Source organism: Equus asinus, chromosome 3 (assembly GCF_041296235.1).
Source record: "Equus asinus isolate D_3611 breed Donkey chromosome 3, EquAss-T2T_v2, whole genome shotgun sequence".
In the NCBI taxonomy this organism is placed as follows: domain Eukaryota; kingdom Metazoa; phylum Chordata; class Mammalia; order Perissodactyla; family Equidae; genus Equus; species Equus asinus.
Window position 1 is genome coordinate 131,842,225 of NC_091792.1, and position 27,101 is coordinate 131,869,325.

A 27,101-nucleotide genomic window follows, 5' to 3' on the forward strand; every position below is an offset into this window, starting at 1 on the left:
TCCCACTTGATCACGGTGTATGATCTTTTTAATGTATTGCTGTATTTGGTTTGCCAATATTTTGTTGAGGATTTTTGCATCTATGTTGATCAGTGATGTTGGTCTGTAATTTTCTTTCTTTGAGTTGTCCTTGTCTGGCTTTGGTATCACGGTAATATTGTAGGCCACCTCTTTTTTTTGTAAATAAAGTTTTATTGGAACAAGCTTTGCCCACTCATTTATGTGTTGTCTGTGGCTTCTTTCACATTACACAGAAGAGTAGAGTAGTTGCAACAGATGTTATATGACCTGCAAAGCCTAAAATATTTACTCTCCAGCCCTCTACAGAAAAAGTGCTGACTCCAGCTCTACAGGATAAACAAAGTACATGAGGAGGAACCATGGCATGCCAGTAGCCATGTGAATGAACTTGGAAGTAAGAGCTTTGGCGGCCTTCCAACAGGTACCTGAGTGAGCTTAGAAGCAGATTCTCCAGCTCCAGTCCAGTCAGGAGACACCTGCAGCCCTGGCCAATAACTTGACTCATGAGAGAACTTGAGCCACAAGTGCCCCATTAAGCTGTGCTGGGTTCCTGACCAACAGAAATTTCAAGATAACAGACTTTTGTCATTTTAAGCTGCTAAATTTTGGTGTAATTTGTTACACAGCAATAGATAACTAATACAACTGCATCTCTTTGGGGGGACTCAACCTTTCAAGGTGAGTGAAATTCTACCTCCCAGGTCAAAGTCCCATTGTGTTCTGCTCTGTGGAGTCTTTTGGACCCTGGTCCTCAACTCCAAATGGTCCCCAACTCCAAATGGTCCCGACCATTTGGATGGTCCCAACCATCAAAGCACTGTGCCAACAGCTTACTCGGAGTCTATCCCATGGCCAGGTGGTCAGTTACACAGATGTCTGTCTCTCTAGCTGCTGCTGTACCTTATTCAGTTTTGTAATCACAGAATCTGATTTAGTGCCTATTATTCACAACGGAATACTAATAACAAATATTGATTGAATGCTTACTGTGTGTCAAACATTTTACGTGCATTATCTCATTTAACGCTCACAGCAACCTTAGGAGGGAGGTACTATTTCTAAGCCCATCTAATGGGGGAGGAAGCAAAGGCGAAAAAGGCTAAGAAACTTGCCTTATATCCTGTAGCTAGCAAGTGGCAGAGCCAAGATTTGAGCTCTGATTGACCCTGATGCTACCACACTCTACTGCCTAAGACCCAAAGCCCCAGGATATGTGGCTCCAGTCTTGACTCTGCCACTTTTAACTGTGGACTCAGCCAAGCCACTCCCGCAGAGGAAACCAATTTCCTCACCCATAAAGCAGTGATGATGGAGCTCCTTTCCTCGCTCTCATTCAACTGACTTCCATTGAATAAAGGAAAGATTTTTCACCCATTTCTGGCTGTTCTATGCTGGAACGTAAATTCCACAAGGAAGCTTCTTAGTGTTCAGCCTAGTGCCAAGAACAGAGAGGGTGCTCAGTAAATATTTGTTAACTGACTGGTCCTAAAACTCTGACCTCATTCTATTAGATTCAGGACAGTATGTTCTGATTAAGGGAAGTAGAGTTCAAAGAATGGCTTCAAGGTAAGAAGATATACCTGACTCTAGCCAAGGCCCCTGTGGCCATGCCAGAATGGACTCCCCCAGGACCTCCCCGGACACGGGTTCTCGTGGCTTAAATTCCTGGAGTTCATGATGCCATACATCAACGTTGTGCGTCCATCCTCTGGGAAAAGTATGACCTATTCTGATCAGACTGCAGCCAATGGCCTTGGGTAGAAATTGTATGTATCTTGGAGCAGGATTTTCAAAAGTTAAAAAAAAAAAAGATTGCTACTTCTGTATGGACTACCTATTTCACCTTGCTTCCTTTAGTGCCACTTTTCTGAAAAAGACAACACTGCTTCCCTCCAAGCAACAACAAAATCCCAAGACGCCAAAAACTCTGTCAGTTTCCTTTCAGCATCATTTCTGATGAATTAGGTTATCCCAAGAAAATAAAGAACCTGATGGATTCTTAATATCAAAACCAAAAAAAAAAAATTCCGCCTAATAATCACCAAGAAAATGTGCACTGTAAATATTTCCCACCATCACTTGGCAATCCCTCTACTTTTCTAAGGGAACCAAGGACTCTGCAGACAGGATTTGTCTCCAGTAGATGACTGTTCAAGCCTGAGTCAAACAAAACTTGCCCAGTTATTATTTTTACCCCTTTCACCTAAGCATTCCTAATGCTACACAAGCACTGTTCCAGAAAATACAGGAAAGCTCCCTAGTTGTGGTTCTTTCTCTTTTTTTCTTTCTTGCATTCACTCATTCATTCATTTTTTTCATTAAGAAATATCAGATGTCCATAAGAGTAAGATGGGAAGGAGGACAGTTCTCAAAATTTTGCATATTAAAGTTTGTTCAAAGAAAGTAGAAAAATTCGGTCACCCAAAGCGTGCTTATTTATAAGCTAAAATCAACAGGACAGCCACACCTTCTGCAGTGTGGAATGTAACGAGGAAACATCGTTTGTCGAAACAGTCCAAAACCAATTAAAGCAGATTTAAGTAACTGAGCATATAAAAACATGTGTGACAATCCACTGCAAGAGGATTTCTGGAGAGTGGTATAGAGTAGAAGTAAAATAAAACCAGAAATCGACGAGCTCTTAATCTACTTTTAATTCGCTCAACTAAGTAAATATGAGACCAGCTTAAATTCCCAACTTTTCAATCCTTAATATACTTACCTTGATATACTAACATGTCAAAAGTGTATTAAGTTACTGTCTTGGGGGCAAAAAAATTCTACTGCTTAAGACAGAGATAGCTGGAAATTGATCCTATAGTCTTCATTAGCAAAATAAGCTACATGTATACACAGCAACGAAATGTGTGACATTTCAGGAGACACTTATCTGTAACCCACTTTTGAGTAGTTTGAAGACATCTTGACACTATCCCCTCTTGCTCATGGACTAATGCAGAAAATTCAACACCAGAAGAAGTCAGCATGCTTTTTAGCTTCTCTTTTTTAACAATGGGATAAAAAGCTGTGTTCCTATTTCAGCTATGTTCAAAATGGTGCCAATGTTTTGGAAGAGGGCATGAATTTTGCTCCGAGGTTTTGTCTGGTGCAAAGTTTGCAGACCAGTTATACCTCACCGGCAGTGTTGTGCTGGTAAATGTTTAACAACTGGTTCCTTAGGAAAAAAAATTCATTATAAATACAGGATGTGTGGCACACAGTTTATAAATAATATCCAATAACGAATATTGTCTTTTTACTAGAAATTCCACATAGACCACTGATTTTCACAGAATGCTTTAACTGAGTTTTGATGGATTCTTCTGTCTGTAGTCAACCTGTGACTGCCACTGACAAATAAGTACATTTCCTACATGAATCTTACTTCATATTTTTGTTTAGGTTTTAACAAGTTAGACAAAAGTGAAACAATGAACACATGTGTTGGAATTTCACTTGTTTGTTAATGACATGAGCAAATTCTTTGCTGAATCAGATAATAGTTTTTGAATACTGGAAGAAAAATTTCTTCAGGAGCTTTTTGTGTTATTTTCATGTAACAGCTACAGATTCAGCAAACGTTTACGTTTAATTCATGTTAACATTTTCTTCATCATATTCTTAAGTGTAGTCAACCAACAAAACATTAAATCGAGCCCTGATTCATAGCGTTTGCCAATTTCCACGGTGTAAATGCTCCTGTCATGGCTGATTTCAAGCTAGCAATGTTAAGTCACTGAACACAAAGTTGAAAAGAGATGTACAGTATTTCTACCACACAGATACAATAGATGTACATACCCTCGAGAACACAGAAATCAGCAAAATAATTAGGAGGCGATGAGTTTTGAGTCTTTATTAACTTTGTTTTCAATATAATTTAATTATACTTGAACATCATTTAATTTTTAACATCATCTCACAAAATTTCTGAAATTCCAAAATTCCACAGCCAGGCCTTGTTGGCTCCAGCACAAGGTTTCAGGCTTCTGAGACTGAAGGGCACACGCACTTCTCAGACAATTTTCCCTCGGCCACACACCACTAACCTCCAATTAACAGTGATCCTAAGCCCAGCTTCCCCTGCTGTGAGTTAATCAATCTCAAGGGGTGGGATGTCTGGCCTTAAGTTCCCAGGAGAGGAGGAAGTGGGGAGGGAGAAAATGACTTCAGCATAGTCATGTGACTTTGAGGCAGTGCAGCAGTCCCCCCCTTATCTGCGGGGGATACAGGTACATTCCAAGAACCTCCGTGGATGCCCGAAACCGGGGATGGTACTGAACCTTATATAGACTATGTTTTTTCCTATATATACATACTTATGATAAAGTTTAATTTATAAATTAGGCGTAGTAAGAGAGTAACAACAATAACTTCTCTTTGGCATATCCGAATTGCCAGCATCACTACTCTTAGGCTTTGGGTCCACTGGTAAGTAAAATAAGGGTTACTTGAACACAAGCACTGCGATACTGAGACAGTAGATCTGATAACCCAGACGGCTACTCAGTGACTAAGGGGCAAGCAGTGGGTATAGTGTGGATACGTCGGACAAAGGGATGATTCACGTCCTGCGCAGGACGGAGCTGGGAGGCACGAGATTTCATCACACTACTCAGAATGGCACACAATTTAAAACTTATGAATTACTTATTCCTCAAATTTTCCATTTAACATTTTTGGACTGTGGTTGAACGCAGATAACTGAAACCATGGAAAGTGAAACCACTGATAAGGGGAGACTACTGTCCTCAGGCTTGTCACCTGTGGAATAAGGACAATACTATTTCCAGGGTTGTTCTAAGGATTACAGATGATACCTGCAAATCTCCTAGAATAATGCCTCAAATACAGCAGATGCAGAATAACTAAGTGTTCATCATGAAGATGATGACAGAATCACTGGAAAAGGTTCCTTTTCTTGACACATATGGCTCAGTCAGGGGAGCTGCTTCCTCTCCAACAGAGAAGCAATTTTCCAATGAGACTGACTGAAGAGCGAGTTTGACAACAAGCCCAGTCACAATCCGATTTCTGGAGTATATGGAAGATTGCTTCCTGGCTCCCAAGGATCACTATTTTCATCTCTTCTGAGAAAATACCAAAAAAAAAAAAAATGAAGGCAAATTTGTAACCAGAGAGTTTTAGCACAGACCCAGGGGGGAACTTCCAACGGTCAATATTTTATGTCGGAATCATGGGCTTAAAGTTAGGAAGACTCACTTACCTCCTATGAAATATGTACAGACAACAGCCATTTTGGGAATATCTTGTTTAGGTAAAAGATGAAATCTTTTAAAGAGTTTTTGATCTTTCAAAAATATGCTGCCCTAGAACATTTATCATCACTTTTGGGATCCTAGGCCTCTTTAGATCCTTTATCTCCTATTATTATTTTTTTCTTAAAGCAGACATTTAACAAAACAAAGCAAAACAATACAAATATAAATATATTATTTTTTAAATATGTGGAACAGGGCTAATAATACCTGTCTTATAGGCTCGTTGTATTAAATGAACTAAAGGATTTAGTCCCTGGAACGTGTCTAGCGCACTGCCTGGGTACACACAGTAGTGGCTGTTGTATGTATCACACCGCAGCCTTCTCTCCTTTCAAATCAACTCAAGGTTAACTGGGGGGCCACAGACAAAACACCTATGAAGAGGCCAGTGCCCCCTTGCCTTCCAAATGGACAGGTAAACAGGCTGAAGTGATTCCATTTGTCTCCCTCCAGGACACAGCATTTTCTTCCAAGAACAAAAAGATTGGCCCACTTGTGACAGTTATTAACCAGATCAAATCTCAAGGAAGTCAGAGATTCTAAGACCTTACTTGCCCTTTTATTTTATACACATTTATAAATGCTTTTCTTTATTCTGGATTTCAGGGACACCACGGATTAATTGACAAACCACGGGCCATTTCAGGAAATATTAAGTGTTTCAGGTACAGAAGGTGTAATAGAACCACCAGGAGTCCAGCCCAGAAGATATTTACAGCATCAATAGTACACGATCACATGGTTGGATAGAAAATACAAAGGAAAAAATACATGAGTCTCAAAGTTAGGAATACTAAAAGAAAAGAATTAATGGCTAAAATCGAACATACCTAGATCTATAATAAATATATTTATGTGGCACATTATTGAAGACAATTCGACATGTGTTACCAGGGAAATCACAGAATTTAGACTAGAAACACTGTAAGACATAAGGACTTTAGGTAATGTATTGTTAAATTTAGCATCACTCCAATTCAGAGATTTGAGTTCAAGCCGCTATATCATCATATGTAATGAAAACTCAAGCTAGATTCCTGGGCAGAAAGTAGTCTAAATTGAAAAAAAGCACAAAATATGATAAACCAAATATGACTAGCTGTCAGAATTAAAATCTCAAACCGTGAATGTTGAACCAGATTACCTAAACTGAACTTTTAAAAGTAATAATAAAACATATATACGTGTGTGTACGCGTGTCTGCATGCATACATGCAAACTTCAGCTGGACAAAATAGGAGGTTTTCCTGTCCTGGTGGAGTTTATAATAATGCACACTAGGGCTGGAACTGTTCATGAGAACCGTTCCTTAAACTATAGCATTTTTAAATTTGAATACACACTTCTATACCAGTTTATGTGAATTTGGAAAAAATGCAAATTTATGGAGTCAGGGTTTCTAACACAATTGCAAACTCTTCCTTCCCTGGACTGTAGGGGGCAGATCTCCTGCCTAGGAGGAAGACTGTGGTGAATCCATACGGGCTTCTTCCTCTCGCTGGGCATTGCAGGAAGAACTGGGGTGTGTGTTTGTCCGTATTTTTTCTGAAGCATTTTCTTTCCTCACTAGGCTTTTGACCTCATCAGACCTACCCTGGAGCTATTCTGCTGGTTCTTTTCCTTTCTTTGCCCCAAAGAGGCACCCCCAAAGCTCACATCCCAAGGCTAAAATCCTAGCAGGTTCCTAGAAGTTTACACAGTTGTGCAATGGTTAAAAACCAAACGGAAAACGCAGCCCTGGGCCCTCTTGGCTCGGGCGTGGCTACAGGTCGGCTGTGTGGCTGATGGCTATTGCTTAACAGAGCCAATCAGCGCTTACACATTAAATAGGAGGAGCTGTGTTCCTTTCCTCGCTGAGAACAGGAGTGAAACCGTGAAATCCCTTTAGTCAAAGCTCCTCGGCCTCAAACACCACAGTGCTTTTCAACCATCAGCATTCAAGCAGTACCTGCAATAAAACAAACCCAGTGCTAACTTCCACCTCCTGGAGTGGATGCGCGACATAGTCAAATTTGGTGGAAATGGACAAACGCAGTTTAAAAAATTCTGAAATGAAGCCAAACATCAGCATCTATATTTGTATATTATGATTTATATTTATGTTTATCCCCTGAAGAAGCTTAATATATGTTGGAACCAACGTTATGAACGAACGTTAAAAAAAAAACTATACAAAATATATTCCTTTTCCATCACTCATTGCAATCCTAAATTGCGCTGAATCATTTCAAGTGAATCAGGCAGTTTTTTAATGTCATTAGGTTTTTAGCCCATTGAGACACTTTAGAATTTCAAAGCAAATACAGAATCCTCAGGCCTAAGCATTTTGTAAGATATTCCAATAAATTTCAATGATTAAAAAGTATTTATTTTATACCTATATCTACCTATATGTATCTAGCACTGTGCTAGTCCTTATGGAAAAATAAAAAAATATATGACACTCTCTCTAAGAACTTTATAATCTGGTTAAGAAGCCAAATCCAACACATGAAGCAATGTGACGATAACTACACGTAAAACAACACGGTACTGCGTTCCAGTGTGACCGTGGCTGTCAGTCTTCAGCTTAGCTCCGCTTGCATCCACTCTCTAGTCTAAGAAGTTGCAGGTCCCCTGTGCTTTGATGTCCTTAGTTTACGTCACCATAAACAGTATGATACAAATGTAGGTTTGGTTTATTAAACCCTAGGGGTAAGCAGAAATTTACACTTCAGGGTGATCAACTAGTATTTAAATACCAAACACAGAAGTAGTTACTACATGCAATTGCAGCTGTCCATTGATTAAGATATGAATTAATGAATGGCAGCAATGGGTTTCCTTGGTGAAATTAGCGACTTATTAATCAGGAAAATAAATATTAGAAGTGGACACTACTTATAGGATTCGAGGTATGCAGATGGCTTCTCTAGCCCTGCATGAACAGGGAAAAAGAATGCAGAGAAGCCTGCAGTCTACAACTCTTCGGCGTGTTGCCTGAAGCTGGATTCCTGGTCCTGTGACCTGCCACTGGATTACACGACTTCTCGTGCCTGATGCTGACCATAAGAGGAACAGAATCCTGTATCTAGAGTAATGTCAGGTCTGACCCAAGTTTCTTTTCTGCAGGGTGATGGTAGGAGAACCTAAAAAGTTAGAGGATTCGGATTTCAAGCTTACAGAACAGATTGATATGCTACTGCTTTGTGCCTGTTTGCTAATGAATGTGTTTTATAAACAAAAACGTGGAGAACTTGGTCTGAGACTTGCTTTCATTATATCCTGGCAGCGATGATGTTGGAGAGTGGCTAATTCTCACCCACCTCGAACTTCCCTGTGGCTGCCGTCATCTACACTTGATCCAATTTAGTTTGATTTTTAGATGCTGGAAAGACCTATTTTATTTTATTTATTTATTTTTTGCTGAGGAAGATTCGCCCTGAGCTAACATCCCCTGCCAGTCTTCCTCTTTCTGTATGTGAGCCACCAACCAAGCATGGGCACTAACAGACAAGTGGTGTAGGTCCACACCCGGGAACTGAGCCTGGGCTGCCAAACTGCAGCGCACTGAACTTAACCACTAGGCCACTGGGGCTGGCCCTGGAAAGACCTATTTTAAAGTTAAATTTGGCCCTTACTAACTGGTTACGTGGCTGACGGTAAATCCTCTAGGTTCAGTTTTACTCCCATTAAATGAGGATAAAACAACATCTACCTCCCAGGGTTACTGTAAACATTAGAAACAATTCCGGAGGTAGCCCCGTTAGTGGCTCGTTCATCGTTACTTTCCCTCCTCTGCATTACTGCCCCGTTGCTACCCTTTTCCTCTCCCAGAGGAAACATACAAATGAGGAGGATTGGCAACAGATGTTAGCTCAGGGCCAATCTTCCTCACCATTGCCCCCCACCAAAAAAAAGAACTCATTTCTTATTCTCAAATGGCCTCATGATGGAGATAATCTAAGGCAGGCAAAATATTTTAAAGAAGAAATGCACTTTATACTTCATTTGCTACACTTTGTCACTCTTTTTGAAATGTAAATGCTAATTTAGCTGTGAGGGAAATGCTATGGATTGAAAGTGTCCCCTGAAATTCACATGTCGAAGCACTAACCCCAGTGTGATAATATTTAGAGGTGGGGTCTATGGGAGGTAATTAGGCTTAGATGAGGTCATGAGGGTGGAGACCCATGCTGGGATTAACGTTCTTATAAGAGGAAGAGGCCCCAGATTGCTTTCTTGCTCTGTCAGTGTATGCGCACCAACGAAGGGCCATGTGAGCATACAACCAGGAAGAGGGCCCGCACCAAGAACTTGACCACGCTGAGCCTGATCTTGACTTCTAGCCTCCAGAACCATGAGATCTACCTGTTTGTTGTTTAAGCCACTCAGTCTTGGGTAATTTGCTATAGCAGCTTGAACTAAGACGGGAATGTTTTATATATGTGTAAGTAACACACAAGAGTATGTAATTTTTGTTTACTTATGGAGGAAAACACAGATAACACATAACCCTCCTTTTGGTCTTTGCTGTACACTTAATGTTTGTGTCCCCCAAATTCATATCCTGAAACCTAAACCCCAATGTGATGGTATTTGGAGGTGGGACCTTTGGGAGGTGATTAGGTTATAAGGGTAGAGCCATCAAGAATGGGATTAGTGCCTTATAAGAGAGGTCCCAGACAGCTCGCTTGCCCCTTTTGTCATGTGAGGACACTCGGGAAAAATGGCCACCCACGAACTAGGAAGTGGGTCTCACCAGACACCAAATCTCCTGGCACCCTGTGTGTTGTTTATAAGCCACTCAGTCTATGGTTGGCTGTTATAGCAGCTCAAATGGACTGAGACAGCCTTACACGAACACTGACTGGCAAACTCCAATAAGTCTGCAAAGGACGGACTGTTCTTTGTGCCTGATAGGAGCATAAAGCCAAAAGGGTGTCAGTGAGGTCACTGTTACTGACTGTCTGTCACTGTTAGTGACACAAATAGTAACGGTCCTTGCAGAAGAACTAGAAAATACAGATGAAGCTAAAATGTAACGAATACCATTCAAAGAGAGCCATCATTAACTTCTGGTTACCTCTAGCCGTTTTTTCTACTTAAAATAATATCATGAATATTTTCCATATCAAAATACATAAGCACTTTATAATTTTTAATGGCTAGATTATACTCCTTAGAACTGGAAACTCTGGATCATTTTTAAACAGTCCTATTAAAAGTTTAGGCCAATTGATCATCTCACAGGCAAATATGTGTCTACCTATTTCCCACAAGCAACACTGGCTATTATAGCTCCTTAAAATCTGTGATTAATTTCTAAGAAGCCGAAATTTAATGATCTGTTAGATATGTCAACAAATATTTGCTTTTAATGAAAGGAAAGGATTTTAAATGCATGACACTCGTGTATTGTTTGTTCCACTAGAGTGTGTCATGAGAATATTCAGTGTGTCTGGCCAGTGTGACTTATTCAGGACTGAGCTAATTGAACTGCTGGAGTGACTTAGGCCAGTGGGCTCCCAGATGGGGCATGCGTACCTCTGGAAGTTACTAAGATGAAGCACTGGGGATTGGGAGAAAAACATTACAACTCCTACTGATATTTATCTCATCTTTTCAAAATGTCTATGTGGTGTATAATATTGTTTATAACATATTAGTATAGTAGTATATGTGTTTTATACAAACATACATAAATATAGGGTTCGTGCCAAATTTTTTACTGATAGGTTGCATGATCCAAACAATTTGGAAAATACTGATTCGCATCACTATTTCCTAAACTTGACCACGCTCAAGACTCTCCTGGGCGTCTTGTTAATAAGCAGATTCTGATTCCACAGGTTTAGGATTGGCCTCAAATTCCATCTTTTCAAAACAAGCTCTCAAGTGATGCCGATGCTACTGGTCCACAGACCCCACTCAGAGGAGCAAGGATTCAGACCACTCTTCCTCCGGCCTCCACAGTACCATGTGCTCACTCAATCAGAGATCTTGTACTCAAAGACTTTCTTTGAATGAACAAGTAAAGACTGAATAAAAATTAAAGGATTGGGTTCCAACCACTTGATTTGATCATGTACATTGCTACCAAAAACTTTAAAAAGACATTTTGCATAAAACAATTCTAGAGCCAACATGGTTTGTCATAGTAACTAGAGGTTTTGTTTCGGTCTGAGCCACGATGTATGCAAGATTTTGAATCAGCTGTAAAATGAACTCAGCTCAGATCGTCAAGTCTTCCTCTGATCGAATAGTTATTAGAAAGGAAAAAAGGCGGAGAAGAGCCAAGATGGCGCCGTGAGTAGTCCTCTTTGTCTCTCGCCCTTCGAGTCTACAATTATTTGGACACTTATCGCTTGACAAAGGATATCCAGACAGCATCTCAGGACGTCTGAGACACCCACGCGACTATACATCGGAAGGCGGATGGACTTTCCTCCGGGAGGATGTGGAAATAGGTGAAAACTCTCCGACCCCGATGGGCAGCCTAGTACCCGCAAGCGGCTTTCTTCCAACGGACGCCCCCAGAGGATCCACACACATCTAGGGCAGGAGCGAGAACACAACAGAGGAGCGACGGTGGAAACAGGTGACCAGAACCCTACCTAAACCCCCTGCAATTACTCCTAAACGCAGAGGGAAACTTTGGAGTTGCACACCTGAGCCCGCGGGGAGAGTCTCTCCCCGCCATTGGCGGGGAGACCCAGCCTGGTGCTCGGGGCACCCGGAGGGTCCCAGAGAGAGACACGGAGGGCACGGAGATCTCCCAGCTGCTGTTGCCCGCCCCGTGGGACTAGGGATTGCCGGAGATCTCGGAGAGGACCGGGGCGGGGGGAACTTTCAAAGGCCGGTTCTGCGACCCGGAGGGGAAGCGCCGGAGCTCCGCCCGGGCAGCAGACAAAACTCTCTGTCTGCCGTTAGCAGAGGGGCCACGCCCAGCATTCAGGGCTCCCGGCAGAGGCCCGGAGAGAATCCCTGAGGGCGGGGCGACCCCCAGCTGCCGTTGCCCGCCCTGTGGGGCTAGGGATTGCCAGAGATCTCGGAGAGGACCGGGGCGGGGGGAACTTTCAAAGGCCGGTTCTGCGACCCGGAGGGGAAGCGCCGGAGCTCCGCCAGGCAGCAGACAAAACTCTCTGTCTGCCGTTAGCAGAGGGGCCACGCCCAGCATTCAGGGCTCCCGGCAGAGGCCCGGAGAGAATCCCTGAGGGCGGGGCGACCCCCAGCTGCCGTTGCCCGCCCCGTGGGTCTAGGGATTGCCGGAGATCTCGGAGAGGACCGGGGCGGGGGGAACTTTCAAAGGCTGGTTCTGCGACCCGGAGGGGAAGCGCCGGAGCTCCGCCCGGGCAGCAGACAAAACTCTCTGCCTGCCGTTAGCAGAGGGGCCACGCTGAACATTCACGGCTCCGGGAGAGGCCCGGAGAGAATCCCAGAGGGCGGGGCGACCCCCAGCTGCCGTTGCCCGCCCCGTGGGGCTAGGGATTGCCAGAGACCTCGGAGAGGACCGGGGCGGGGGGAACTTTCAAAGGCCGGTTCTGCGACCCGGAGGGGAAGCGCCGGAGCTCCGCCCGGGCAGCAGACAAAACTCTCTGTCTGCCGTTAGCAGAGGGGCCACGCTGAGCATTCACGGCTCCGGGAGAGGCCCGGAGAGAATCCCAGAGGGCGGGGCGACCCCCAGCTGCCGTTGCCCACCCCGTGAGGCTAGGGATTGCCGGAGATCTCAGAGAGGACTGGGGCTGGAGAGAGTTCCAGAGACCCAGCTTAGTAGCCTAGGGGGAAACCCTACAGGCTCACAGCAGCCTTAGGGAAAGCCTCTGCACAGCACCAGTAGAAGGCACCCAGCCGCCAGCCACAAGGCTGGAAGACCCCAGGGCAAAAGCAGCATAGCTAGGTGTACTAACCACAGACTGTAGAAGATGCCAATAGCTCTCTTGCGACCCATAGAGGACAAGTGAGATTTGGTGGGTGCCGACAGCAACGGAGCGACAAATATAAGTGATCCCACCCCTGGCCGCTGGAAAAGCCCATAACACCGTTGCAGACCCCAAGGAGAGAGCACATCTAGGTGGGCTGCAACAGTAGGCACCTGCAGCCTGAAGCCCCCCTGTGACGGCCCCCACGGCAGAGGAGGGAATCCAAAGGGCCACTGTGGCTACGAAGAGGGGCCCAGGCCCAGTTAGCAACTACGGACAGGGTTCCTGGTTGGTGAAATATAAACAGCTGCTCCTCCCACCGCAGCAGCTGAAACAAGTGAAAGGAGCAACTAAACTCTATCTCCATGCGGAGGCACAAATCAACAACATCAAGCAATATGAAAAAATACATTAAATCTCCAGAACAGAAAGAAAGCAACAAATACACAGAAAACAATCCCAAAGAAAATGAGATATATAACCTAAATGACGATGACTTCAAAACAGCCATCATTAAGATTCTCAATGAGTTAAGAGAGAATTCTGACTGACAACTCAACGAGTTCAGGAGCTATGTCACAAAAGAGTTTGATACGATAAAGAAGAACCAAACAGAAATATTGGAAATGAAGAACACAATAGAGGAGATTAAGAAAAATCTAGATGCTCTGAACAGTAGGGCCGATAATATGGAGGAAAGAATTAGCAATTTGGAAGATGGCAATATAGAATTGTTGCACGCAGAGGAGGAGAGAGAAGCAAGACTTAAAAGAAATGAAGAAACTGTCCGAGAATTATCAGACACAATTAGGAGATGCAACGTAAGGATTATAGGTATACCAGAGGGAGAAGAGAAGGAGAAAGGGGCAGAAAACCTATTCAAAGAAATAATGGCTGAGAACTTCCCAAATCTGGTGAGGGAGATGGATCTTCAGGTGACAGAAGCCAATAGATCTCCAAACTTTATCAATGCAAGAAGACCAACTCCACGGCATATAGTAGTGAAGCTAGCAAAAGTCAACGACAAGGAGAAAATATTAAGGACAGCCAGGCAAAAGAAACTAACCTACAAAGGAACCCCCATCAAGCTATCAGCAGATTTCTCAGCAGAAACTTTACAGGCTAGAACAGAGTGGAATGATATATTCAAAAATCTGAAGGACAAAAATCTACAGCCGAGAATTCTCTACCCAGCGAAAATATCCTTCAAATACGATGGAGAAATAAAAACTTTCCCAGATAAACAAAAATTAAGGGAGTTCATTGCCACAAAACCTCCTCTTCAGGAAATCCTCAGGAAAACCCTCATTCCTGAAAAATCCAAAAAAGGAAAGGGGCTACAAAACCAAGAGCAGAGGAGATAAGTAGAAGGACAACAACAGAGAGTAGCAGCTCTACATCAGAACAGATTAAACCATGGGACGAGAAACAAAGGAAACTGAAGAAAACCGGAAAACAAGACACAAAATGGGAGTGGTAGGCCCCCACGTCTCAATAATCACTCTAAATGTAAATGGATTGAACTCCCCAATCAAAAGACACAGAGTGGCAGGATGGATCAAAGAACAAGATCCAACAATATGCTGCCTCCAGGAAACACACCTCAGCCCCAAAGACAAACACAGACTCAGAGTGAAGGGATGGAGAACAATACTCCAAGCTAATAATGAACAAAAGAAAGCAGGTGTCGCTATACTAATATCAGACAAGGTAGATTTCAAAGCAAAACAGATAAAGAAAGATAAAGAGGGACAGTATATAATGATAAAAGGGACTCTCCACCAAGAAGACATAACACTTATAAATATATACGCACCCAACACAGGAGCACCAAAATTTGTAAAGCAACTCTTAATAGAACTAAAAGAAGACATCAACAACAATACAATAATAGTAGGGGACCTCAACACACCATTAACACCAATGGACAGAACATCCAGACAGAAAATCAACAAGGAAATAATAGAATTAAATGAAAAATTAGACCAGATGGACTTAATAGATATATATAGAACACTTCATCCAAAAACAGCAGGTTACACATTCTTCTCAAGTGCACATGGAACATTCTCAAGGATTGACCATATTTTGGGAACCAAAGCAAACATCAATAAATACAAGAGAGTTGAAATAATATCAAGCATCTTTTCTGATCATAACGCTATTAAACTAGAAATCAACTACAAGAAAAAAGCAGAGAAAGGTGCAAAAATGTGGAGACTAAACAACACGCTTCTCAACAAACAATGGATCATTGAAGAAATTAAAGAAGAAATCAAATATTATCTGGAGACAAATGAAAATGAGAACACGACATACCAAATCATTTGGGATGCAGCAAAAGCAGTCCTAAGAGGGAAATTCATCACAATACAGGCTCACCTCACTAAACAAGAAAAAGCTCACATAAGCAACCTCAAACGACACCTAACGGAACTAGAAAAAGAAGAACAAACAAAGCCCAGAGTCAGTAGAAGGAGGGAAATAATAAAAATAAGAGCAGAAATAAACGATGTTGAAACAAAAAAGACAATAGAAAGGATCAATGAAACAAAGAGTTGGTTCTTCGAAAGAATTAACAAAATTGACAAACCCCTAGCCAGACTCACCAAGAAAAGAAGAGAGAAAGCGCAAATTAATAAAATCAGGAATGACAGAGGAGAAATCACAACAGATACCAATGAAATACAAGAGATCATAAGAGAATACTATGAAAAACTATATGCCAACAAATTGAACAACTTGGAAGAAATGGACAAATTCCTAGACTCCTACAATCTCCCCAAACTGAATCAGGAAGAAATGGAGAATCTGAATAGACCAATCACAAGTAAGGAAATAGAAACGGTAATCAAAAACCTCCCCAAAAACAAGAGTCCAGGACCAGACGGCTTCTCTGGAGAATTCTACCAAACATTCAAAGAAGACTTAATACCTATTCTCCTCAAACTGTTCCAGAAAATTGAGAAAGATGGAGAACTCCCTAACACATTCTATGAAGCCAACATCACTCTGATCCCCAAACCTGACAAGGACAACACAAAGAAGGAGAACTACAGGCCGATATCACTGATGAACATAGATGCAAAAATCCTCAACAAAATTCTGGCAAACCGATTACAGCAATACATCAAAAAGATTATACACCATGATCAAGTGGGATTTATACCAGGGACACAGGGATGGTTCAACATCCGCAAGTCAATCAACGTGATACACTACATCAACAAAATGAAAAACAAAAACCACATGATCATCTCAATAGACGCAGAGAAAGCATTCGACAAGATCCAACACCCATTTATGATAAAAACCCTCAGTAAAATGGGTATAGAAGGAAAGTACCTCAACATAATAAAGGCCATATATGATAGACCCACAGCCAACATCATACTCAATGGACAAAAGCTGAAAGCCATCCCTCTGAGGACAGGAACAAGACAAGGGTGCCCACTTTCACCACTCCTATTCAACATAGTACTGGAGGTGCTGGCCAGAGCAATTCGGCAGGAAAAAGAAATAAAAGGAATCCAAATAGGTAATGAAGAAGTAAAACTCGCGTTGTTTGCAGACGACATGATCTTATACATAGAAAACCCCAAAGAATCCACAGAAAAACTATTAGAAATAATCAACAACTACAGCAAAGTAGCAGGGTATAAAATTAACGTGCATAAATCAGTAGCATTTCTATACACTAACAATAAACTAACAGAAAAAGAACTCAAGAACTCTATCCCATTCACAATCGCAACGAAAAGAATAAAATACCTTGGGATAAACTTAACCAAGGAAGTGAAGGATCTATACAATGAAAACTACAAGACTTTCTTGAAAGAAATAGGCGATGACATAAAGAGATGGAAAAACATTCCTTGCACATGGATTGGAAGAATAAACATAGTTAAAATGTCCATACTACCTAAAGCAATATACAGATTCAATGCTATCCCAATCAGAATCCCAAGAACATTCTTAACAGAAATTGAACAAACAATCCTAAAATTCATATGGGGGAACAAAAGACCACGAATTGCTAAAGCAATCCTGAGCAAGAAAAACAAAGCCGGCGGAATCACAATCCCCGATTTCAAAACATACTACAAAGCTACAGTGATCAAAACAGCATGGTACTGGTACAAAAACAGGTCCACAGATCAATGGAACAGAATTGAAAGCCCAGAGATAAAACCACACATCTATGGACAGCTAATCTTCGACAAAGGAGCAGAGGGCCTACAATGGAGAAAAGAAAGTCTCTTCAACAAATGGTGCTGGGAAAACTGGACAGCCACATGCAAAAGATTGAAAATCAACCATTCTTTTTCACCACACACCAAAATAAACTCAAAATGGATCAAAGACCTAAAGATTAGGCCTGAGACAATAAGTCTTTTGGAAGAGAATATAGGCAGTACACTCTTTGACATCAGTTTCAAAAGAATCTTTTCGGACACTGTAACTCCTCAGTTGAGGGAAACAATAGAAAGAATAAACAAATGGGACTTCATCAGACTAAAGAGCTTCTTCAAGGCAAGGGAAAACAGAATTGAAACAAAAAAACAGCTCACTAATTGGGAAAAAATATTTACAAGCCACTTATCCGACAAAGGGTTAATCTCCATAATATACAAAGAACTCACACTGCTTAACAACAAAAAAACAAACAACCCGATCAAAAAATGAGCAGAGGACATGAACAGACATTTCTCAAAAGAAGATATGAATATGGCCAATAGACACATGAAAAGATGTTCATCATCGCTAATCATCAGGGAAATGCAAATCAAAACTACACTAAGATATCACCTTACCCCCGTTAGATTGGCAAAAACATCCAAAACCAAGAACGACAAATGTTGGAGAGGTTGTGGAGAAAGAGGAACCCTCATACACTGTTGGTGGGAATGCAAACTGGTACAGCCACTATGGAAAACAGTATGGAGATTTCTCAAAAAGTTAAAAATAGAAATACCCTATGACCCAGCCATCCCATTACTGGGTATCTATCCTAAGAACCTGATATCAGATATCTCAAGAGTCCGTTGCACCCCTATGTTCATCGCAGCATTATTTACAATAGCCAAGACGTGGAACCAGCCTACATGCCCAGAAACTGATGATTGGATAAAGAAGATGTGGTATATATACACAATGGAATACTACTCAGCCATAAAAAAAGACGAAATTGGCCCATTCACAACAACGTGGATGGACCTCGAGGGCATTATGTTAAGCGAAATAAGTCAGTCAGAGAAAGACGAACTCTATATGACTCCACTCATAGGTGGAAATTAGTATATTGAGAAGGAGATCTGATCGGTGGTTACCAGGGAAAAGGGGGGGTGGGGGGAGGGTACGGAGGGGGAAGTGGTGTACCCACAACATGACTAACAAAAATGTACAACTGAAATTTCACAAGCTTGTAATCCATCATAACATTAATAAAAAAAAAAAAAAAAAAGAAAGAAAAAAGGCAAACTTCATTTTGCTCAAATATTTTTATTTTAATCTTTTTTTAATATTTCAATTAGCCCTATATTTAGCATTAGTAAAGCACTTTACCAATGTTTAAGAGTTGTTTCTTTTTTGGGTGGGGGCAACGAAGATTGGCCCTGAGCTAACACCTGTGTTGCCAATCTTCCTCCTTTTGCTTGAGGAAGATTAGTCCTGCACTAACATCTGTGGCCATCCTCCTCTACTTTATACGTGGGTCACTGCCATGGTGTGGCTTGAGGAGTAGTGTAGGACCACACCTGGGATCTGAACCCGCGAACCCAGGCTGCTGGAGTGGCGCGTGAAGAACTTAACCACTACACCACTGGGCCAGCCCAACGTTTAAGAGAATTTTTTTAGACTTCTGTCTCCCTTATACAATTGCACAGTATAGTATTTTTCCAACTGAGGATGGTGAACATTAGTGGACTGGTAGCACAGTTTAGTGGGCAATCAGTATTAAAATAAAAGTAGAATAGATCAGAATGTACTGCTCGTACTACAGTCTATAGCACAAGTTTGAGACAGTCTTGTATGGTATAGTAGAAGGTAAGTACAGTGTGGCAAACTGTATTTTCTACACAAAGTCAAAGTATCTCCTATTCTACATATTCTTCCTGCAATGTGACCTGGACACTCTGCCCATTGAGTTGTGGGGTCACTGTCTCCTCCCACAATACTGTGGAACTCCACGACTCCTTAGGCCAATAGAATACGGCAAAAGTGACACTATATGTTTTCCGAAGTTGGAAAATAAAAACGCCATGCACCTCCACCTTCTCCTCTTAGGATGCTTGCTCTTGAAACCAAGCAGTCCCTGGAGAGGACCCTGGCCCACAGTCCTGGCTGAGCTTCCAACCATCAGCAGGCACTAAACTGCCAGCGATGTGAGCCACCTTGAGAACGGCTCCTCCAACCCCTGCCGAGCTGCCTCAGCTACTGCTGTGGGGAGCAGAGACCAGACATCCCCACTGAGCCCTGCCTGAACTGCAGATTTGTGAGCAGTTGTTTTTGTTTTAAAGTAACCGTGTTTGGGGATGGTTTGTTATGCAACAATGGAAATCAGAACATAGAATTTTATAAATTTTGTTTCATGTGTGCACGTGTGTGTGATTTACAGTGTTGATGTAAAATGTATTTTTTTAAGTGGTGGGTCTCAGTCAAACTAATAGGACTAATACTATCACAGAATGAGAAGATTCCAGAAGTGCCACTATCTCTAGATCCAGTGAATGCTACTTTACCACCAGATATAGTCTTACAATAAATTCAAATCTCTTGAGTTAGAAATGTTTCACTTAATAGGTTATATTGTATTAGCTGCTAAATATACACTTTTTAAATTTATTTTTTATTTTTTGAGGAAGATTAGCCCTGAGCTAACATCTGTGGCCATTCCTCCTCTTTTTGCTGAGGAAGACTAGCCCTGAGCTAACATCCGTGCCCATCTTCCTCTACTTTATATGAGGGACGCCTGCCACAGCATAGCCTGACAAGCAGTGCCATGTCCACACCTGGGGTCTGAACTGGCGAACTCTGGGCTGCTGAAGCAGAACACGCGAACTTAACTGCTGCACCACCTGGCTGGCCTCTAAATATACACTTTTTGATTACCAGGTTCTCAACTCTGAATGTTGCTCAATGGACCCTCCCATCTCTCTCCATCTTTTGCTGCCCTTAGATACAGACCATCACCACATTTTCTTCAAGCATCTACTCCTTGATCAGTCACCACATGGCTTCTAGTCCTACCACGGTACTAAAACTGTTTGTATGGAAGTCATCTGTGGGGGCCAGCCTGGTGGCACAGTGGTTAAGTTTGCACGTTCCAATTTGGCAGCCCAGGATTCACTGGCCTGGATCCCGGGTGTGGACCTACGCACTGCTTGTCAAGACATGCTGTGGCAGGCATCCCACATATAAAGTAGAGGAAGATGGGCACGGATGTTAGCTCAGGGCCAGTCTTCCTCAGCAAAAAAGAGGAGGATTGGCAGCAGATCTTAGCTTAGGGCTAGTCTTCCTCAAAAAAAAAAAAAAAAAAAAAGAAAAGAAAAAGTCATCTGTGATCTCAATCACCAAATCTAATGACTTGTGCTTAGTCCCCAACCTCTGCTATGGATAATGTTTGTGTTACCTCAAAAGTTATACATTGAAGCCCTAACCCTTCCTGTGGCTGTATGTGGAGATGGGGCCTCTAAGGAAGTAACTAAGGTTAAATGAGGTAATAACGGTGGGGTCCTGATCCAACAGGATTAGTGTCCTCATAAGAAGAGACCCCAGAGAGTGCACACTCACTCTCCCTCTTCCTCTCTCCAAGCACACAGCCACATGAGGACGGAGCAACAAGACAGACGTCTATAAGCCAGGAATAGAGCTCTCACCAGAAACTGAACACTCTCGGGACCTCGATCTTGGACTTTCCAGCCTTCAGAATGGTGAGAAAATAAATTCCTGTTTTTTAAGCCACCCAGTCTATGATATTTTGTTACGGCAGCAAGAGCTGACTAATATAACCTCCTTGAACTCTTTCAGCAACTGCAAGCAGACGGGTGGAGCAAGCTCTGGAATTAGAGTTTATTTTCGAATCTGGTGCTGGCACTGACCAGCTTATGGTGAGCATAAGGAGCTTGCTTAACATCTCAGAGTCTCCATCATCTTTGCTGTAAAATGGAAATGAGATCCATTTCAAAGTATTGCAGTGGAAATCAATGGTTTTCTGGGGAGGGTGGTTACTGCCCCACAAGGGACACTTGGAAATGTGGGAAGGGACTTGATTTTTAGTGTCTCAATGACAGGAGGACACTAACGGCATTTAATGCTTATGTGCTGACCAAACTGTTAATGCTTTGGCCTGTCTAGCACAGCAAAGAATTTTCTTGCTCAAAATGCCAGCTGCATCCCACTGAGGAAAGAGCAGAAAAAATTACAAAGTGTCTCTTGCCGATAACAGATGCCAATACTCATTTGTTTATTTTGCTGAGGAAGATTAGCCCTGAGCTAACATGTGTTGCCAACCTTCCTCTTTTTTTTCTTGAGGAAGATTAGCCCTTAGCTAACACCTGTGCCAATCTTCCTCTACTTTATACGTGGGTTGCCACCACAACACGGCTGAAACTGGTGTAGGTCTGCGCCCAGGATCTGAACCCACGAACCATGGCCAGTGAAGTGGAGCATGATGAAATTAACCACTAGGCCACAGGGCTGGCCCCACACTTTCTTGATACTATCAGTAGTTTAAGAAGTAGTTTCTCACAACTGTAAAAATTCCTAGGGAATTTTACAAATGAAATATAGTCATAATTTAATCACCTATGTCATGACGTCTCCCTCTCAGTAGAGTGGCAGGGAAAAGAGAGGACTATAAGCTCTATAGAACCTGCTTCAGGGCCATGGACAAAGCAGGGATGCAATCAATGTTTGCTGATTAAGTCTAGAATGATCGCTAAACTTAAATGCCAAGAAATGAGAGTTAAGAAAAATTTATGTTCATAGGTGAATTAGGTTTTTTTTGACAAACAATTTTAAAAATCTTACATTGGAATCCTGTAATTCATGAGTAACTAGAATGAATCATTACATGTTCTTGGACCTCTGTATGGTAATATGTTGGTAAATACCATCTTGACTTAAATATCTATTGGTAGAACACCAGGTAAAGAGAGTGGATTGAACATACTCATCAATTTTGGCCTGCTCCTGAATCTTATTAAAAGTAAAATAATTATATATGTATACATATACACACATACATATATACCTTTTTGATAACAGAACTGGGAGAAATGACAATAACAGCATTTTGGAAGCTAGAAAGCAAGTGGATGAGGGGCCCCTCACTCAGCGGACCTGAGAAAGCTGAACTAGAAGCTGGAAGGAGACAGTTGAGTACCACCAACTGACATGCAGGATCCTCAAAAGGCTCAAGGGTTGGGTACAGCAGGTGCCTCAGGCAGAGGGAACCTTCCCCTACAGCAAGCATGTGGCTACCAGCCCCTTCTCTACCTCAGCAGAAGCCTGAAAGTTTATCCTGTAGTGAGGATGTAGAACCAGAGGGTCTCTGAATTGGGGGCTATACCAGGCACTGTTTGGGGTGGGATACTATATAAAGACAGGATATATAAATATGCTCGCAGTATACGAGATTCTCTACTCTACTTCCCACCCTCATCTCCCAAACACTGGCAGCCAGCCCCTTACCCTCCAGACAAGAGTTTTGGGGAGTTTTCTTAGGGAACCTGACCAACCCATGAGGAAAGCCCGGAAGATGCTGGCATTGGAAGTTCCCTAACAACTGGGTCAGCCAGATCATTACAGCAAACGTCACCATCAATGAGCGCTCCCTCCCCACCCACCACGTTCCCGTTTAGAACTTCAGTTTTTAGTTCCCTGCTCTTACATATGAACAGAACACTGGTATTATCAAATAGCTGAGGAAAACCCAAAAGAAGCTGGAGGGATCAGGAATTACTGAGGAAAAAGAATATTTTAAAAATTATCATTAAAAAACTCATAGAGGTAAGAGAAATACACTGTTTCATGAAGAAACTGATGCTGTCAAAAAAAAGTCATTCTAAGAAGAAAAAAGACCTCTTAGAAATTAAAAACATGCCAGCATAAATAAAAACCTCAACTGAAAAAATCTAAGTTAAAATTGAAGAAATTAGAACAAAAAGACAAAGAAATAGATAACTGGAGAGGAAAGAGAAGATGATAATCCAGGAATTCCAAGGAGATCCAGAAAGTGAAGCAAAACAAAACCACCACAGAAGAAGAAAATGTCAACAAAATAATTCAAGAAAATTCCTCCAAACTGGAGCATAGATTTTCTAGATTAAAGGGTCCACTGAGTGTCCAGTACAATGGATTTAAAAAAAAAAATCCCACACTGAGGTATATCATTGTGAAATTTCACAAAACCAGGGTAAAGAATATTTAGTCAATTTCCAGAGAAGAAAATACAGGTGTTTATACAGGATTGGGAAATGGAATGGTGGCATACTTTTCCACAGCTATACTGGGCACACGGAGACAATGGAGCAATGTCTTCAAAATGCTGAAGAAAAAACAAAATTGAGTGGGGCCAGCCTGTAGTGTAGTACATAAACACACACACACACACACACACACAAGAAAAACAAATGGACAAAAGTAAACAAACAAGTAAAAAAATTATCATCTCCAGGGATAAGTTGTGCTGGTAAGAAAAAAATGGTTTAATACATGCCCCATTTCTGAATAGCATATAGAGTCATAATAACATAAACTTTGAATAGTTTTCTAATCAAAACTGAGATATAAGTATATTGTGAGGATGGGAATTGATTGCACACAGTGCGGACCAGGCAAATAAAGAGCTAAGTCCTCCTCTTGCCTAGGGGAAAGGCAACATACAATGTCCCAAACTAGAAAAAGTCCGGAGGTGGCAATACTCACTTATCATTAAGGTATACGGATGTAAATACCAGGCAAAGAGCTGAAAGCGGTTTCTCTGGGGAAAGGAAAATAAGAAGCAGGGGGCTAGGACCTGCTCTTTTTTTTAAGAAACTTTGTTGAACTGGTACGTCCTTTAAACTGTACCCTACTATATAACTTTGATGAAAAATTAAAAAATAATTTAAAGTGTAATAGTATATAGAGAGCTAACATGTGACTGCTTTTTCAAAATAACATCTATGTGATTTTGGTAAATCATATTTTGGGTATTCACTTTCCTTTTTTATAAATTGATAGGCTTAGACTAAATTTCTAAGGTCCTTGACCTCTACATGTGTATGTTTTTATATTTCTTTGTACATGTATCTGTACTTATGAACACAGACACACAGAGATCTGATAATCAACAGTGGAACTCCTCTGATTATTTCAATCATTAAAAATTAATATGTATTACCCACAGAGACACAATCCAATCCTACCGCACGAAGGAGAATACGGTGGAACAACCATCTACGGATTTGTAGAGAAACATCTGAGGTAGCGTTTGTGTCTTCTGCTGTCCATGTGAGAGGGGACCCAGGAAGAGACTAAAGTTCTCTGCTGTTTAGACTCTGGCCTGTGACGCACAGTGATGCTGACCTAAAAGTTAATATTTATCCATCTCAGTGAGCTAAGCTCGGCTGGAGAACTTGGTGGGGTGGGGGGAGAAAGGAGAGCGCTATAAACTCTGGTAGAGATTTGTGCTAAAGTCAACGTTAACCTTGGCAGCAACACCAAGTCACTCGCATCCTCTAGCACAGACCAAAGAAGAACATAGCTAATCCTTTAACAACACTAAAACAGGGAGGGGCAGGTATGGAGCTGTGAATCAAAGAGAAAAATGAAGATGGTCCAGTTCGAACCTCTCATTACTCCCTAGCTTTGTGACTGCAGGTAAATCACTTAATCTCTCTATGCCCTGGGTTCTTCATACATAAATTGAAGATAATAATACCTATTCCATGTGGTTGTTAGGAGAATTATATGTGTTAACCCCCATAGAGCACTGAAAACAGTGCCTTCATATACCTTCTCTAAAAACAGATGCAGAGAACATAACTGACGTGCAGGGGCCTTGGATGCATGGCACCCTCTCTCTCTGTTTTAAGATATGTAACCTGGCCTCAGAACAATAGAAGATCTAAGAGGAGAGAATTTCCCACGTCAAATTTGGTCAAGTCAATCTCAAAAAGTCAAGGAACATATTGTCCATTGGCCATAGAAATCCTGTTTGGTAAAATCTCAGGTTACGTTCATTTGCACTAACATTTCGGACCTGACACTAAAGCCTTCCTTTGATTGCCTGATGCATTTGGCACTCTGGATGTGCTGGACAAACTCTGAGGTAGTGCCAAGCCAAGGAGTCCAACAACTGGTTTAGGGACACTCTCTCATTCTTTTTTGTTATTCCAGGTCCTCAACAATATCTGGCACAAAGAGAAGGTGTTCAGTCAATGTTTGTTGAATTAAAAATGGAAAAATACATTGGTGTGCTTCTTATAGTCAAGGTTATGTAACCATATCTCACCGTCACCCACGGTTCTCTCATCTAGGAATGTAGTCTTATTTTTCTCATTCATTTTCCTGTTTATACTAAAACTTTTATAGATTAAACCACTATATTAAATGTAATGCTAACATATCATGTTATAGTATGTGTAACTTACATTTAAAAAATTAATAAAGAAGACTGTCATCCTAGTGAAGTGGTACTCTTTCATGGTGAGCTATTTTTGCCTAAAAACTCCCAAAGAATATTAACCCCTTATCAGACATATGATTTGCAAGTATTTTCTCCCATTCCACTGGTTGTCTTTTCACTGTTTCCTTTGCTGTGCAGAAGCTTTTTAGCTTGATGTAGTCCCACTTGTCTATTTTTGCTTTTGTTGCTTGTGCTTTTATTGTCCTATCCAAGAAATCACTGTGAAGATCAATGCCATTAAGGTTTTCTGTTAAGTTTTCTTCTTAGAGTTTTACAGTTTCAGGTCTTATGTTTACATCTTTAGTCCACTGTGAGTTACTTTTGTGTATGGTATAAAATAAGAGTCCAATTTCATTCTTTTCCACGTGGATATCCAGTTTTCCAAACACCATTTGGAAACACTTTCCTCATTGTGTATTCTTGGCACCCTTGTCAAAGATCAGTTGACCTTACGCTATAGACTGAACGTCTGTGTCTCCCTAAAATTCACATGTTGACACCTAATATCCAGTGTGATAGTATTTGCAGGTAGGGCCCTTGGGAGGTGATTAGGTCATGAGGGCAAGAGCCCTAATGAATGGGATTAGTGCCCTTAGAAAAGAAGCCCCAGAAAACTCCCTCACCCCTGATGCCACGTGAGGTTATAGCAAGAAGACAGCTGTCTATGAACTAGACAGTAGGATCTCACCAGACATGAATCTGCCGACACTTTGATCTTGGAATTTCTGGCTTCCAGGACTGTGAGAAATAAATTTCTGTTGTTTATAAGCCACCCAGTCTATGGTATTCCATTATAGCAGCCTAAACTGCATGAGTTTATCTCTGGGCTTTCTATTCTGTTCCATTGGTCTGTATGTCTGTTTTTATGCCAGTACCATACTGTTTTAATTACAGTAGCTTTGTAATATGTTTTGAAATCAGGAAATATGATATCTCCAGCTTTGTTTTTCTTTCTCTAGATTGCTTTGGCTATTCTGGGTCTTCTGTGGTTCCATATGAATTTTAGGATTGTTTTTTCTTTTTCTGTAAAAAATGCAGTTGGGATTTTGACAGGTATTGCATTGAATGTGCTTTGGGTATTATGGACATTTTAATATTAAGTCTCCCAATCTATGAACACAGGATATCTTTCCACTTATTTCTGTCTTATTTCTTTCATCAATATTTTGTAATTTTCAGTGTACAGGTCTTTCACCTCCTCAATTGCTTATTCCTCAGTATTTT

The 27,101-nt window shown here is 41.5% G+C and overlaps 1 protein-coding gene across 11 annotated transcripts in view; it reads right to left on the minus strand.

Annotated features, from left to right (window-relative positions):
- PGCKA1 (PDCD10 and GCKIII kinases associated 1) overlaps positions 1-27,101 on the minus strand; it is a 91,875-nt gene that overhangs the window by 30,321 nt on the left and 34,453 nt on the right. The window contains exon 1 of one of the 11 annotated variants that reach the window (XM_014859347.3): positions 24,616-24,723. The exons of 8 other annotated variants lie outside the window; for them this stretch is intronic. The gene's annotated coding sequence lies outside the window, so the exon portion shown is untranslated. Of the gene's footprint in view, positions 1-24,590; positions 24,724-27,101 lie in introns of those variants that run through there. 2 more of the 11 variants (XM_070506056.1, XM_070506057.1) reach the window with 2 other exon arrangements.